Source organism: Strigops habroptila, chromosome Z (genome assembly GCF_004027225.2).
Source record: "Strigops habroptila isolate Jane chromosome Z, bStrHab1.2.pri, whole genome shotgun sequence".
Classification (NCBI taxonomy): Eukaryota; Metazoa; Chordata; class Aves; order Psittaciformes; family Psittacidae; genus Strigops; species Strigops habroptila.
The window spans coordinates 95,072,789-95,087,095 of NC_044302.2; positions in this window are offsets into that span (position 1 = coordinate 95,072,789).

Below are 14,307 nucleotides of genomic sequence, written 5' to 3' on the forward strand. Positions count from 1 at the left end.
TAGTGCCTAGTACCACATATCCAGGACTGGGGTAGAGGATACAATGAAGGAATTAATCTTCAACATCTTTTTCTCTGCCTTCTTCACATACAGAATGGATTTGTTTCTTGTAAATCTTTCAGTTATTGAAATAAAGAAGGAAATATTTTCACATGATAAAGTTTGCAAGTATAAAGTTCCTCTCTTCCAGACCGTTCTATCCATTCCCGTCTCCTCCCTTCCTCTTGAGTCTTACTCAAGGACACTCCCCAAACATGCCACAAAGATTCTGAAGTTTTAGATTTTCACTGTTCTTCCATAACTCACTGTTTCCATTTTGTAAGGTGTGATTACTGCTGAAATAATAAAAATTAAAAAAAAAAAGATGGAAACATTCTAGAATCAAGCAGAAAAGAGTTTTTCTGCTTTCTTACCTAACTCCTTCTTTCCCATCAGAATGCCCTCCAAACTTTGGTTATTGGATCCAGGGTGGTAAGTACCTTGGCCTGTAGAATAGATTTTATTTTTTCTTTTTAATTTCTTTCTCTTTCTAATTTTTTTTTTTTTTTTTTTTATAATTTCATTTTCTGATGGGCAGTATAAAAACATTTAGTCCTCTATTCACATTTTGCCCATGTATGTCTTAAAACAAATGATTCACATAATCCAAGTCTTTTGCTGATCCTGTGTATCTGGAAAGCAACTTTTGTATTGTAAGGAAGAGTAATAGCTTGCTTAGGATTTTGACAATCTGAAACAAGGAAGGAGCTGATTAGGCAGTGATTTGAAAATGTTTGGAAAGATAGCATTAGCAGGAACCCAATCTTTAATTTTTTTTCTCTCATTTTGACAATAATAGGGAGTAGGGTAGATGGAGACGTTAATGTTTTAGAATATAGGCATTAGAGCTGAGCAACGCTTTTTGTCCAGGACAGGGGCAATGCCAACAATTAACCATATTCTCAAGTGCACTGTGAATTTAAAGTAACTCAGCTGAGTCCTGTAGTAGCACCTTGTATATGCATGAATAGATCTAAGAGCTTGTTTAAGTCCTTCGCACTTCTTAAACTAAAATTCTGTCATGTCCAAAATTTACCATTTAGAGAGTGTATGATTAATTTAAAAGTAATTTGATCCTGTGCCTTGAGCAAGCTTGTAGTATTAGTAGGATGACAAGACAAAAAAACCCAAAAAAACAAACACCCATCTTTCGAAAAAAGACTGAAAGAATGTCTTTTGTTGAAGCAAGCAAAATTTAAAGCTGAAATGGAAGAAAGAGAGAGGAAAACCAGCTACTTGAGTTAAGGTAATTTTAACACAGAATAAATCAGTATAAATGACTATGAATAAATTATATTTAGTCCATTAATAGACTTTTATCCACTGCGATCTAGAAATCTTGCTGGAGAACCACTCCTATAACAATATTGGGGGGGAAATAATAACTGATTTTAAAATGATTGCACTAACTTTACAGCAATGTTTATATGTCATTGTGCTAATGGCAGCAAAGATGGATCTGGATGGACAAGGACATTACACTTTGTGTCTTTAGGTTAGCATATAGGCTTAGGTAGATATCTCATATCTCTTCAATTGATGCTATTTATGTCCTAATAAAAAATAAAGTCTTTAGAAATTGAACAAGGAGAAAGATCTAAAAATTTCTTGCAACAAGCTCCCAATTTCTACGTCATTAATCTGATCCACATTCATGCTCTGACTGTGAAGTTAGCAGGCAACAGCTCTTCTCAACTCCTGATAGCTTTTGAATACCATACTCTTAAGTCGACTCTCTCCACATCTTGCATCTACCCTCTCACAACCCACCTAAGACCTCTGACTCATTCTGCCAACAGACCACTTAAAATGAGGTGTTATTCAATGCTGAGATTTGCCACATAGCTAGATCATGAGTAACTTTGCAAGTCCATTGACTTGGACTGTGAGTCAGAAGTCACTTACAGGATTTAAGAGCATTCATTTATTTAACTGCTTTCTTTTTACCACTTTCTCTTATACAGCAGACAGCACCTTTATTAAAAAGGCCTAAAATGCTTTTCTTTAGTTAGGACATTTTATTTATTCTTCAGGCTGTCTCAGGTAGCCTATAAACTCCATTGCCAAAGACTATCTCTTAAAAAGTTGTAAAAATGATCCTGACATATTTGTACTTACAATTTACACAATGTCTTCTTCTTTTTTCCTATTTTTTTCTCTTCTTTTTTCTTTGTATTGGCCATTTGTTATTCACTTTTTTTGTTTTTAATTCAGATAAACCACCTTTGTAATTAAATAACTCTGTTGATTTCAAGAGAAAAAAAAAAAAGCAAACCAAACAAATAAGAGGAACATGAATTAATAGATGTAGGTATAGTGATGATATGAAGGTAAGAAGAAAGAATTAGAATTCTGACCTTTTGATCACTGATGTAATAGAGATGCAGGCATCAAAACGATTCTTCCTGCTAGAAGTTAACACTTCAAGAGGCTTATTTGTAGACAGCAAAGTATAAACGACGTCACGTGGACTCACATGACTACAGATCAGAAGATTTGAAAGTAATGCCATGTACTCATTCAAATTTTCTTAAAGAGTGACAATTAGTTGTGCAACTGGAACATGACAAAGAGCACTGGAACATTAACTGGTGGTCCTTTGGCCTTTCTTCTCCTATGGCAACATACTTTCAGGGCCTTTCTCTGCTGGTAAATAGCACATTTTGCATTTCTATATGTTTGGGAAGGAGTGTTTGTACAATTTTAATTTTCTTAATTAGACCCGCAGTATTCTTTTGCCCTCCTTAACAGTGTTAAACTGAGCACCCAATTGATGAGATGAGAAAGATCACCAAAATCTTTTCAAATAAATAGATCTGATAATTTTACTCAGGTTATTGTGACTGCTTTTTAGCAGTAAATACTGGAGAGTCTGTACTTTACTTTACAAGGGGTTAGGCCAGTATCTGTCTTCATGTTTGTGCCTATACAATGCCAACGTATTGTCAGCCTGAAAAAAAGGAGACTTTCATTAAAATTATAAGTAATTAATGGTTCTGATACATTTATATGGGTATCTATTCTTAAGGAACTAGTCCAATAGTTTTAGTTTATTTTATGCAATCCAGCACAATAATACACAGTAATGAACCAGTCTTCTTGTGATCTCAGTTTCTTGTGCCTCTTCTACCTCAGATTTGTAATATAACAGATACTTTTTACCCTACAATTAATATGAAAAAATTTCTATATTTTTCCAAGCAACTTTATTGCAAGAATACATTAATTCAGTATATTTCCTGATTTATTTGGGTCCTTGTAAAGTTTCATCTGATAGACATAAAACTGTAAGATGATAGCATTGAAATGCAAGTCACAAGCTTCAATTAGGTACAATCAGAAATCATGCGGTGACTTCATTAAGTATCATTAAGAATGATCAAAATATTGCTCTTAGGAAAAATACATCAAAAGCATGCATTTACACATTGATTAAACAGGATCTGCAATTTCTAAAATCTGGTATGAGAAAAAAGAATGTAGTAAATTAAGTGCTCATACCCTACTTAGCAACAAGGGACTGCTTAGCAACCAACAAAGTGAAAAATAATGGATATGGCATAGCACAAACTCTCAGCCCCTTTCAGAATGGAAGTATTGGGCAGCCATAGACAGAAAGCAGAAGAAATGGCTAGAAAAAGAAAAAAAAGAAAAAAAAAAAAATCTTTCTTGTCTCAATAAATTTTACTTGCACCAAAGGTAGCTAATCTGACATGAGAGAAGCCGCTGGCAACCATAAACCACTGAATAACTGTTACAGCCACTATTCCTCAGTTAGCTGCTCTCCGAGTCCATGTTCACCCTCTTCGGTCATACATCCACAATGTCTTTGAGTCTTTGTCCACTTTGCCATAGTGTGAGTTCAGCATTGCCTCTTCATGTGATTTCAGACAGTTCAGGTGACAGCATCTGTACAGAAAGAGTCCATTTCTCAACTGGAACTATTCCTTTGCATATGCTTATGTTTCCTTGACAAATATAGCAAGGTTCACGCCAGTTGTCAAGATACAACAGAAAGCAAGAGGTATGCAGTTTTGCAGCTGCAAAGTCTGAGCTTAATTACTTCAAATAACATGAGTTTATAGATATACCCTTCAAGAAAAGTTCTCTTAGGTTTCAGTTTTCTAGCTGTTATTTTCTTCCAAATAAAATCCTTCAAATCTTTCACGAAGTTTAATCTTACAGTCTTTGCAGACTTTAAATTTTTTAGCAGTTTTGAACAGAAGTGAATTATTCTCACTGTTAGAAAGGTGAATTGAAGAAAACCTTGTTACTTGCCTTGCTTGTGTTCTCAGAGCCTGCTGAACCAGGATTACATATTTGAACTGATAAGAAAATACTTACAAATTATGGAAATGTGCACAATTGTCAGTGGATACTCCAATTCCATGTGGTCTGTCCCAGACAAAATGATGGAGATGCTCTAGTGAGATACATAGACCTCTAAAAAATCTGTGCAGGGATTCTCTTCCAGTACACCACCCTGCAAATGGTTCAGGTTGGACCTAATGGGGCTCATCTACCTTTTCAATATAAACATAGATTAAAACATACTAATAACACAGTAATTATTATATTGGCTAAGATCCATAAATCCCTCAAAACTGGTGTTTTTTGTTTGATGGAACATTTTTCCACGTGGTTGCTTGCCTCCACTATGATTGCTAATGTTAGAGACTAGTTTACTCCCTGAATATATGAATCTTTAGATCCCTTCCAAATTGTTATTGCTGTTACTTAATTAGGATAACGAGGGATATTTATGATGTGTATATACATATCTACTTGTATTCTGTAGTTACTTAAAAGCCTGTCTTAAGAACTTCCAGTAATTATGAATTCTACTATGTAAAGAAATATAATCCAAAAAGATATATATCTTTTCCACTACTCTATAATTTCTCTCTTGTTTTAATTCTGTTATGACCCTGTTATAACAGAAAACCAAGAGCTCAGTCTTTCTTCTCTGAGTTCTGAAAAACCTGTTTTATTCAAAGATCTCAAAGCAGATAGCAAATATTAAAAGCAATATTTTCTAAAGTGACCTCAGATTTTTACTTGAGTTCTGTAAGGGAATTAAAAATCTGAGTAGGCATGAATGGGTGTGCACTGCCTAAGGTTTACAAATTACATTTCTCAAGCACTTTGTGCAGTATGCAAATGTTGTTACATTTGCTTATATCTGAATAAACTCAGGAACCAAAAGGCTAAGTGGCTGGCTTAGGGTTGTAGAGCAAAGCAAGTCCACACCAAGAGCAGACCCTCAGGGTCCTAGTTTCCAGAGTCATGCTGTATCTGCTCTATTGATTCTCCCTTTACAACCACTCCAACATGTTAATGGGCTACAAAACTAATAGAAGATTAAAAGAATCTTCAGAATTTTATCTATGGAGGTTGGCTGGCCACATAATTCTACAACAGGATGTTTTCGAGAGAGAGGGAAGGGAGGAGGGAGAGAGAGGAATAAAAGGGAAAAGGAAAAATGTCAAAACTGATTGATTAAGGGAAAAAGTAGGTACCTGAGAAATGCCTGGTCTGATGCCAATACTGGTTCAGGTCAGACAGGGCTATTTTAAAATTATTTGGTATTTTCAGAAATTGATTACTTGGCTAACACATTAAGAAGTAGCTCTACACATTCATTTAATGGGCCAGTGCCCCTTGTACAGGTCTGGAACAGTCACATTCAATCTCATCTGTTCCTCGTTAAGTAGTGTTTTCTTCTTCAGTGTGTTTATTTACTGCCAATGCTGCAAGCATAAAATATATTCCAAAAAAATAAATAATACCTTAAATAGTCTTTCAGCTATATGGACCTTCAGGACAAGTGACTTCACTTCAGGCCTTGTGAGCTCAGTTAGGACTCAGACATCAATTCTCCTTCTTTCATATACCTGCAAATTGAGCAATACTTTCTTTTCATACTGTTAGCTTTGTAATATATAGCCACCTCAGCCTAAAGCTGCCCTGAAAGAAAGCGTTCTTACAGTAACCAAAGGTTCTTACAGTAACCAAAGACAAATGAACAGTGAGTCATTTTAATTTGATGACACTGAGTGTACTGGAGTAAAAGCAGAGTATTTTAGGTGAGACAAAGTTGGTAAAAACTTTTGGAGAAGAAGTAAGAGTTTGATGTGTTGTTGATTAATGTGCGGATAGGGGTTGGCTATTGGACTATTTCACTTTTTTGACTGACTTTCCCAAACAAGATGATATTCAGAGGTACATTTCTAAGTAATCTCATCTCCATTTTTCTGAAAGACATTTCTAATACGGGCAGCCCTGACTGTACTAAAGATTTTTCTTAACACAAATCATCACCATGGCATTATCTGCTATAATGCCTGGAATAGTCAGATGACTAGCACTATGCAAACCGTTGCAATTACAGGAGTACCTAACTTCGTTGTCACATCAGAGTTTCAGGAAAACACACAGAGGAAGACTGTAGTAGTAGTAACAACGACGACAACAACAACAACAACAATAATAATACAGCCTGACCATGAGAAACTGCATGCTCAGCATGTATAATACGGGTCTCTTATCTACATTCAGGTCAGACTTCCATCTTACTTATTGTTAATGAAACAGCATGGCAAAAAATCTGAAGCATCCCAGCCAGTGACAAAGAAACAGATTTTCAGTCACTCAAGTCAGATGGTTAATTTTTAGCGTGGGTGTTTGACTTCTGCTTGAAGATTTAGAAAGGTTCCCTTTAGACTTTAATTTCCTTAAAAATGGTGATCTTGCACAGCTTGGTATGCCTTTGTCTGCTATTGCTTTCAGCGAAAACCAAGACTGATACAAACCATGAAATGGGCAGTCTCCTGGTGTTGCAATGGCATCTTAAATTACTTTTCTGTAGAAACTGTTCACTGATTCTCTATACAAAGTGTATATGAACAGCCATACAGAACCGTTCTACTTGGACAAGGCTGTATTATAAAAAGACATGGCCCACTCTCCAGAATATGTCATCCCATACATCACTCCTCACTGCTCATAATGTGTGCTGACCCTGCCTCAGGATTAATCTGATCCTAAACCAAAGCTGAGATCTACTTTGAAGACAAGTTCTCCTTGCATCTTTGGGTTCAAAAATCCAGGCTTGAGATTATATCTTGCATCTCTAAAAATATTCTCTAAAGCTCTTCTCATTCCCTATTGTTTTTCATTGTGTTTTACATTGTTTCATGTTTTTACTATTTTATTATCTTGAATATTATAATGGTGATGATGGAAAATAAAAATATCATCATCTTCAATACCTTAGGAGTTACCTTTCTATTTAATTTCCTTAATATATAATTTTATTTTTCACTGAAACTGCTTGCAATTTTTTACAAATGTCAAATACTGACTTCTTGATAAAAAAGTAATTCATCAATTATTACAGAAAACTGAATGAAAAAACAATGGTGCAGAATTAGACAGAGGTGAGAGAACATCCTTCACTCTTCTATGTTAAGGGGATGTGCAGAAGATGTTGGATCATCTGATCAAGTTGTATGACTTCTAGTCATCCAGTCTTTGGATGCTCATTAAATGCCTACTCCGAAGTACATTTCCATACCAAATTATGTTTTGGTAGTTTATTTCAGTTTTCTTGCCCACTGGCTGTACCTCTGAAATTCCCTAGTCTTTTAAAAGAAAAAACAGTTAAGGTTTTCTTTTTTCCTTCCATTGTATGTATCCAGCTCTTGCAGGACCTCATTGTTTGCCAAACAGTGTACAGATGGAGAATCAGAAAAGAGCTCTCAGGTCATATTGCTCACACCCAGTGTTCAGGCTCAGCACAGACCTCATTATTCATTGCTTGGTAGACCCAGAGGTTTATCCATTCCAGCAAAAAATATTTCCATAATCTAATAGATCTCACAGTAAGGCGCATGCTGTAATATTTTAACACATTTTTGTTTCCTTGATTTCATCCCATCATTCCTAATTATACCCCCTATGAATCTCTTGCTAAATTTCTTTAATTGCACAATTGTGTATTTTCTTTCAACTCAGTCAAATGGTATGTACCTAATTCAGCTCATCAGGCTTTACATTTTCATAAATATGGAAGAAACTACTCACCTTTCCTTACACAAGAACTAAAAAACCCTCCAGTATACCCCCAAAGAATGGTTCTGGATTAGAGGAGTTTGCAATACAGGATTGACATTCTCAGGGCAGTGGGGTGTAACATTTGTTATAAAGCACTAAACCTGTCATTCTCTCTCATTTAATACCTGCAATTATGTATTATTTAACTTTCTGAAAAAGTTTAAAAACAAAACTACTTTGTATGTTGCTTCGGAGATAACTAGTTTTGTTACTCATTGAAATGATAATCATAAACATCTCGCCAAGAAGTTTGAACCCATCTTTATAGGTAGAGATCCTAAGGTACAGTAACACAATGGAACTCACCAGAGATCAAACAAGTCGCCACCACTGGGAACAGAAATAACATTGTTTCTATTTAATTCAAAATTTAGCATTTAACTGTCATGATTCTCAAAGCCACATCCTATTGCTTTCATAGAAATCTTATTCATTACCTCCAGATATTCATAAAGAGAAACTCTTGTAACAGGTATTTTTGGGGCAAGAATTTTCGAACATGTATGCATTTATATATAACTCGTGAACTCTGGGATCATTGACCATTTTTGTCAATATCTAGTGGTCATACATATGTTTTGGTATAGAAGGCTGCAAACCCTGTAACACCTTTTATATGGACTTCATTGAAATATTCCTCAAAGAAAATATTGCACCAGCTATCTGAACATTTGTCATAAATCTACAAAGTCTGTATATCAATACTTAGGTCTTTAATAATAAGAAAATACAGATAAAAAGCATGATTTTTTTCTTTGTAAAGCTAAACAAACTTCATTGTTACTTTCATTCTGAAATGCATTAACTTATATCCACTTGGAGTACTGTGTACAGTTCTGGTGTCCTCAGCATAAGAAGGACATGGAGTTGTTGGAGCAAGTCCAGAGGAGGGCCACGAGGATGATAAGGGGGCTGGAGCACCTCCCGTATGAAGACAGGTTGAGAAAGTTGGGGCTGTTCAGCCTGGACAACTGAAGGCTATGTGGAGACCTCATAGAAGCCTTCTAGTATCTGAAGGGGGCTACAAGGGTGCTGGAGAGGGACTCTTCATCAGGGGCTGTAGAAATTGAACAAGGGGTGATGCGTCTAAACTTAAACAGGGGAAGTTTAGATTAGAAATAAGGAAGAAGTTCTTTGCTATGAGGGTAGTGAGGCACTGGAGCAGGTTGACCAAAGAAGTAGTAAATGCTCCATCCCTGGCAGTGTTCAAGGCCAGGTTAGACAGCCTTGGGTGACATGGTCTAGTGTGAGGCGCCCCTGCCCATGGCAGGGGGGTTGGAGCTAGATGATCTTAAGGTCCTTTCCAACCCTAACTATTCTATGATTCCATGATTCTATAGTTAATTCGCTTCTGTCATTACTAAAACCACATGGAAAATAAAGACTTTTCTAAAAAAACAGGATGTAGATTAATTATTTAAATGTTCTGTTTCCTAGCTTCAGAAAAGAAAATAAACAAATTCATTATTATTAATTGACAATATTTTACCAGTGTGGAGGGGCCCCAGTGAACTAAACGTTATGCAAGCCACGAAAGATAGAATTAAATCTTGACTGTGGTAAAATGAGTACAATAATTCTATCATGCTCACTGAAAATTTCATCCCTGACTAGAGACAGTCCCTCTTCTGAACAGTATGCAAAATTTAGTCCCCAGTTTTTCACACACACAATGTGCATAACTTTTCTCAGGTGATTAGTAAAGCTCCTTTTTTATTCATCCCCAGTACCAGAACAAATTACAAAGATAAAAGCTTTGCAGGGACTGAAGCAAAGTTGGATTAGTTGTCTGTGATGCCTTTATCATATGCGATAACTTTACTCAAGGTTACACAGGTTTTTAAGAACTAGATTGGGGGTTAATTTAATAGACGATGTAACCAGTGGGTGTAATAAATCTGAGGAAAAGGGGAAAGAAGTCTCACGGTAACGTGGATGGATATTTAAGAAGGACAGATTGGTACTTTATCTATTTGTGAATGTGTTATGTTGGAAATAAACTGCATGTAGATCAGACCAGAATGAGCTCACAGCATGGCACTCTTTCTTCAGAATGTGTCTTTCCAGCTTTATATTCTGACCTGTTATTTTTCTGTGAATGCTGCGGAAAACTCTTACTTCTCTGTGCTCTTCTCATCAAGATCACTTTTTAATTTTAATGCCTAAAAAAGCTGCAGAACTGAGCTTCATTTCTGCAGTTTAAAAGGCTTGTACTTTTCTGCACTAAAGCTTGAATAAGGACCGTGGGTTTCCTGAGCGAGGCATTTCCCAGAACAAAGGGGTCTTTTCTAGGTACTGTTGCAGAGCAGACACTAGACTTACCGACATCATGGCAGACCACACAGTTTTACTTCAACCTGTCTGGAAAGATTCTGTTTCTACAGTTGACTTAAGAACTGAATCAAGCTGGGGGAAGGAAAACAGGAGTTTTAATAGATACTTGCCAGTACCCAGTACCTGTTTATCCCATTTATTCTAGGAGATTCTCGGCTTTAACATATGACTGAATGAAGTATATTCTGGATAGCAAAGGTTTTCTTTTCCAGTTAGCCTTTGTTTCAGAAAGGGGTTCAAACATTTTGTTTAATGTAATTGTATAATTTTCCCCACTGCAACAGATTTCTGGCTTACAAGAATTAACATGAATAATGAGTAACTTGGAAACAAAGCCCAGAACAACAGCAACATCCTGAAACACATTTGTCTTCAAAGCTCAGGGGTTGATTGCTTCTAAAGTTCTATGAGGATTTTCAACAAACCTCCAAAGGGATTTATAAGTGGCTGGGGCTTGTGTTGGCCATGTGGATGGAGGTCTTTACAAACTAAGTGTATTTCACCATCAATGCTATTGTCAGGAGAAAAATACCTAGATGACTTGCTACCTTGAAAAGATGAAAATGCACCTATGGCGCAAAATCATTACAGTTAAATGCAGACTAACAACATCAACTTTTATTTCCCTGCCTCCCCTCAGTTTTACATCATGAAAGCAAACAAAGAAATAAAAACCAGGTATGTAGCATCTAATTTATCCTTGTACTTGTAATTTATTAGTACTGCCCATTTACTTTCTAACGCATCTGCAGCAATGATGGTTATTTTCAGTTCTCTCATCTGACTATTAAAATAAATCTTCAACAAAACCTGAAGAATGGGGAAATAGCTTAAGAGGTGCTATTGTTTTAAGTTAGTCTTTTCTACTTAGTCTGGTGTTGAATCATTCATCCATGCTTTAAAATCTGAAATTAGGGAAGGTAGAGCTGGAAACAGAATAACAGACCTGTGACAAGACCACTCTAAATCTCCATTCTTAAGAGATAAGGGGAAAAAGCAGACTTAAAACCATATTTTTTCATATACTTCCTTTTCTGGTTATAACAATAGCACAGAAAACTAGCACTTAAAGCTGGATTGATCGCTTGGTAAATGACATATAGCCTTTATGAGTGGGGGAAAGTAACTGATAAATGTTTTTTTTTCCCCTTCACAACCTTTTTATAAAGCTGCAGAAAATGTGTCATGCATAAAAAGTATGCAATTTTCATGTAATTAGAGGAACAGGAGATGAAAATGAGTTCCATCAGAGCAATCAAGGATGGTAATGTGGCATGGATTTGTCAGTGCCTATTTGTCATGAAAGCAAAACCCAACAAGTGTTCTGTATTTTACTTCATTATTATCACTGTGTACCTAAAGACCCCCCCCCCAAAAAAAAACCCCAAAAATCCAAACCAACAACCCACCCATGTTTAAAACATTAACAAAGTATAATTTTATAATTACGTTATAAAAAAGTTATAATTACGTTACAAAAAACCTCCAACAGCCCCCAAATAAACTGAAATAATTTGGGGTTTTTATAAAATTTGTTCATTTTGCTTTTATATTAGAGACTACATTAGCTTTGTTCCTTCAAAGAGAGTAAAAAGAGTGATTCACTCTTATGTTGATCTAGTTTTGATCCAGCATCATACCTTTGGGTTAGCTGTTTCCATTCTGCAAATTCGTATAGCAACCTCTGCTCTGTTAAAGACTACCCCATTCATCCCTCTAAGTAATAACCGAGGCATCCAAATTAGGAGTGCAACCATCCTAAATTGCCTTATAATCTGTCAGAAAAAGAAGTGTGTACCTGAGGTATGTGTTGATTTCTGGCCTGTGTTCACCTGCATATAGAGGAAGGTCAAGTGGCTAGACCCTTAAATTGCGCGACTCGGGAAAGTACCTAAAGCTACCCAGGGTGAATATGAACCTTGTACAGAAACCTCAGCAATGTCACTCTCCATCTGTTCCATTACACCTTCACTGCTCCCCATGAACCTCAGGTAGCAAATAAAAATATAGCTCCCTTCCTTGGTGGTAGCCAGGCCTCTGTGTTTTGTCAACAGTAATTAGATGACCAAAGAGATGAAAATGTTAACTCATGTTGTCTGTTTTCTTGACACTTCCTCAGAGACTATAAATTCACTAGAACTGTGGCTGTATGTTTGCATAGTGCCTGGGGACAACAATTATAATAAAATAACAAAAGCAAGAGCGCTGTAAATCAGCATTGGTAATAATAATTCAGGATGATAAGATTTGCCTTGCAGGGTGAGATCAAAGGTCTATCTAGCCTAATATTCTGTTGATGACAGCGCTCAAAGACAAATACTTACAGAAAAAAGATGGCAACCAGGCAAATATGCAGTGCTTGTTCCCTTGGTTTATTCCCTCAGCTCCTGGAAACTCTGTGGTTTAGAGGCTGACGACTAAAACCATGATATACATGGTTAAAATGGTTCAATTTATTTCTAGAAGGAAGCACTAAGAATTTACAACAGTTATTGACAGCTTTAAAAATTGCTGCTCAGGAAATATCCTTTCATTTATTTCCTATAAATATTTTATTTTATTATAGTCTAGTTATGTACCAAAAAAAATATAGGCATTATACACAGGCAGACACAATCCCCAATTTGTTACAGGCTATTCTGATTAGAAATGCAGAGCCCTTTATTTAAAGGTTGCTGGCAGTTAATATATTCCCTGTTTTCTCCCTTTGGGCTGAAGGTGGGAGACAGTTGCTCTCAAGCTGCATATGGCTCTCTCGAGCCATCCATGATATGTCTCTTCTCAGTCTTTCAAGCAGGCATATGCACAGATTTCCTGCTAATGCAACAGGAATAACAAAAACAAGAACCTGAGAAGACAGAGAGTAGAAAACTGTTATAAATGGTTACATGGCTGTTCTGAATTCTGGATTTCTCCTGACTTGCTGAAAGAATGCATCTGAGCAATGGAGCAGGGAAAGAATTACTGAGGTCCTTCTGGAAGAGCTGAATGGCTACTGCATATCTGCATGGTGCCATTGTCAAAGACCAGACTATACACCACTGAATGACGCAGGACTCTGACCTAAAAATCCTTGCTGTGTTCCGTGTTCCTATGTGCTGTACACTGGTGGTGTGGGAGACAGTATTTTTCCACTGATGTTCTCATTTCATAAACACATAGCTAAAATATTTACTAGAAACAAAGTGTCTAGTGAATATTCAGCAGGCACAAAACATTCACTAGACACAAAGCTAAAATACTTGCTCAGGGAAAAGCACTATATTGCCTTGTTGGGAAAGGAGCTTGGAAGGCACTTCTGAAGATAAAGACTTTGGGAACTACAAAGCTCATGCCTGCTGTCTTATTCCATGGGAAAAATCAAAAGATCCAATAATTGTTTCCTTCTCAAAAAAAGCAAAGCAAAGCCCTGAGCAGAGCATTTTCACCTGGAGGGCTTTGTTTGGGTTGTAAAATGTTAGTATTTTCGGGGCTGCATGTATGTTGAAGTCGAAATTCCATATTGAATAATACTGAGAGTAGGTATTTGTGGTTGTTGTTTATTTGGATTGCTGTTGGGTGGGGGTTTCAGGAAAGACACACACACAGATCTTTCATGCGATGAACTAGCACTTGATACCTGCAATTACTTTAAGCATGCCCTTCTGCCATACCTCCAGTGGCAAATGAGAAGGGCAACCATGGTCTCACGTCCCTTCGCATTTGATGAACCTGGGACTAGCAGTGTCTGACTCAGTGCTCGAACTCCTTGCTCAAAATGATCCATGACTAGAGGAAACAGGCAAAAGTTCTTCTAAAGTTGTCCTTCATGTACCAAGA